The sequence below is a fragment of the Pholis gunnellus genome (assembly GCF_910591455.1).
Source record: "Pholis gunnellus genome assembly, chromosome: 5".
Classification (NCBI taxonomy): Eukaryota; Metazoa; Chordata; class Actinopteri; order Perciformes; family Pholidae; genus Pholis; species Pholis gunnellus.
The window spans coordinates 15,894,987-15,898,818 of record NC_136531.1 but is presented as its reverse complement, the minus strand read 5'-3'; positions in this window follow the sequence as shown (position 1 = coordinate 15,898,818).

Genomic DNA, 3,832 nt, shown 5'->3' with positions numbered 1-3,832 from the left:
TCAGATCGCCCAGCTTTCTGTGTGAAGGTCAGAAAACTCTGTTGTGTCCAGCTTATTTAACCCTCTACCTCAGATACCAACTTACATCTACAGGAGGTCAGAGGCCTGCAACCAATAAAGTTAGCCGCAGTTTTGGCATTTTCGCAAGTGTTTGCGTGTATGTGAGAGTTTGTGATGTGTGTGTGTGCATGACTCGTTCTGAGTCACTGCTGTCCCCCTGGGTGCACAGCCAGGGCAGTGAAGAAGGGTTTATTTGTGAGTGTGTGTTAGAGAGAGAGTAAAGACTTAGTGTGTCTGTATACATGTGCGTGCATATTAACATCCATATAGTTCTGTGTGTGTGTGTGTGTGTGTGTGTGTGTGTGTGTGTGTGTGTGTGTGTGTTTATTTGTCCTTTGGAGCAGCCCAGACCTGAAAACTCTCCTCTAATGACTCAAGTCCATGACTGCGTCCAAAACTGGATATTTTTTAATTCATTTTGAGTCATCCATGTCTTACAAACATGTATGTCTTTTTTAATTTCTCATTTTCAAAAACACACAGGTCAGTAACGGCACTTTACAACCCATCCTTTCAAAAGAAATGTCTTGCACTGTTGTTATTTTTCTTTTTTTGTTTTATAAATATAGTTCAATATTTTTTTTATCGGCAACAAATCTTATGAGAAGATTAAAAGCCACAATTAATTGATTTTGCCATAGATAGAAAAACGCATCAATAGGCCACATTGTTGCTCTTTTTGTGTGACATGTTCCGTCATTAGCATATAGTTTATTTTGAAAGATCCAACATACACATACTCACTACGTCAAATGTATATCTCTCCCTAAAAATACATTATTTCCTCTTGTTTGATTAACATTTGGTAAAAACTACAGTGCCCAGCTGTTTAAATATATTTTAAATTATGACCTGTTTTACAGATGTCTTCAGTTGGAACAAATTGGCTTTGGATTTGTTGACAATTCAAACATGGATTCAAAATATATAGACTAATTATAGATTCAATATACAGTATATAGACTAATTATAGGTTCAATATATATAGAATATTCCCAGCATTATCCTTCAAGGTATTAATAGAGAGAAATCTAATGTATAATTTTCACCTGGCTGTCAGGTTTGGCGATTTGCATTAGTGCTAGCGATTAGCATAAGCCAATTGAAAGGGTAATGGCCATGGGGAACGGTGAATTAAAAACAGTAAGATCTGGCTACATGTTAAAGTAAAGTAGACCGAGCCTAACAGTTCACGTTGTGCTTTTTATTTTCTGTAACTGTAGCACGACAACATGACGGAATTTGCAAGCTAAATGAGTTTCATCCACACACTCTTGTAACAGCGTAGGGAAGCACATTGCTATCGCCAGATAATCAGTCATAAACGGCGATTCACCAGATTTTTTGTAATGTGCAAGTCCACAGAAAAGAAAAGGAAATGCTTGTGCTGTGCTGAATTGATAATGATATTCCCTGGGCACCAGGGTTGAGGCACTTCAGCCAACACTCTAGGGTTTAGTTACTCGTTAGCATGAAACAAGAAGAAGAATTAGAAGTTGAGAAAATAAAGGTCAAGAAGATGACTTAACAACAACAACAACAACAACAACAGCGAGAAAGGAGAAGCCGTGAGCCAGCTGGTCTAAATCATGTGCCATTACTCAGGCCCCCTGTTGAGTGTGAACACATTCGAAGGATAGCTGGTCCACCTGAACTTCAGTGTGTGAGTCACTCCCGATCAGCAGGGGAGTTAAGGGAACGGTAGTGAACAGATGAAATGGACTCTTCCTCAGTGGAATCAATTAAGCTGTCAGCATTTGTGCGATTGGAACCGGACCCGATGGCTGTGACTCAGGATGCTGCCGGTGAATCAAATGGAAAACCAGCATCATTTCAGGGTTTCAGTCTGTCTTTTGGGGGGCCTCTGTCTGGACTGACGGGAGGAGGTGGAAAGATGAAAAGAAAAAGAGAAGGAGGGTTTATTTCCCACAATGATGGTGTTTTCCAATCTGACTTTACAGTAAAACCTTTTCTTGGCATCATTGTGGGGGGGGAAACAAACGTGATAGAGTTCTATTACAAACACTGCTGTGATTAAATGTGTGGCTTTCTTCATGGGAGTGTACTTTTAGTGCGATTATGTGTCATTTTGTGGTTGCATGTGTTTTAAAAAGACATTTGGCAAGCTGTGTTCACGGCAATGAACAAAGATGTATATGCAGTACTATATGACCTGCAGTTGAACTGAGTAATGAGACTGACGATCGCTTTCAAACGAGTCGGTGAATGAGTTGTTTTAGTAGCGACTGAACAAATAGCGGGGAGGGGATGTGATGAAGAAAGGAGAGCGGCAGCATCAACAACATTCGAGGAGGACCCATGGAGGTTAAAAGCTCCATGTGCAGACGTTCAAAGACGTCGCGTCTGAAACTAAAAAGGGCCCGTTTGAAACTGCTGCAGTGACTCACTGCTCCTTCTCCCGGCTTTACGGGAAGTGGAATGTGTTTTTAATTCTTCAGGATTTTTTTTTTCCCCCACCTCCTCCTCCCCTTTTGGTTGGAGGAGAGGAGGGTCAGACCGTGGGTTAATGTTTGTCTGTCTGTGTGAATGTTGTGGTGTGTCTGTTTGTTCATGTGTGTGTATCAAGTCTATACTTGAGAGCAGTTAGCCCAGATTATGTCATTGGTGTCTAGAAAGAGAGAGAGAGTTAGCAGAGCCGCTCACACCAAAGACAGCCAAAGTGTGGCTTCTGTGTGTCTACTGAGTCCAAAACACTAGAGATGTCTACCTGAGCAGAGAATGAATTTGCTATCCCTCTGTGTGCTGTTATTTAAGCTTTTCTTTTCTTTGTTGACATAGCCGGACTGGCTGCACGTGCACTTCCGCCGTAGTTTGCACTGCTAGCGCTGTTAGCACTGTTAGCTAAGAGCCGCTTGCAATCGAAATGCTCCCAATCTCGCATCTGGCACCTTTAAAGCAAAAGTTGGACATTTTGATTTCATGCAGAGAATTATCACTGTTCATCACTGTGTTTGTTTGTTAAATATAAAGCTATAGTTAGCATAGCTTAGCATAAAGACTGGAAACAGCTGTCTCTTTCCAAAGGAAAATAAATCTGCCTACTAGCACCCTAAAAACTCACTAATTTAGACGTTACATCTTGATCAAAAACTCTGTAAAAACAACAAGTTGCCATTTTTATACAAATAACTCGTCTGGGCTTGACTTATTTGCGCTGCGATTGTTCACATAATTCCAGAAATACTGATGATAATAATGAATGATTTTGATTCCTGGTCTTCAGTCAGTGTTACAAATCATCTTTACCAATAAGTATCATAATAAAAAAGAAACATCTGTATAATTAGTGTTGATCAAATGCATCAGCACTCCATCAAATACTGCTTTTCTCAAGCTCAAATCGTTTTGTTTTTCCGCTTGTCTTACACTATACAGGTGTTGACATGTATGTGTCCACCCCTCCTGTACTTCTATTGTGTTTTCGGTAGCTCAAGAATAATAAGAGCTTTTATTATATCTGCCTCTAACCATCACCTTACAGAAGTAAGTGCAGAGTCTTGTTATGTTGCCCCGTGGCTGTTGTCAGTCAAAAGCATCACCTCCAGCTCCAGACTGGCTTCCTTGGAAACTCTTGGCCTATTTCTGTTTTTCTTGACTAGGGTTTTTCCAGCCTGAGGTGGCTATTTTGGTCAGATAAATACAATGTTGTTTTGGGAGCGGGGGTTGAGGAGCGAGGCGCAGATGAGATCACCTCTCAAGGCTCCTGAGCTGCAAAACAACAGGCAGCAAGACAAGACAAGAACTGCCACGA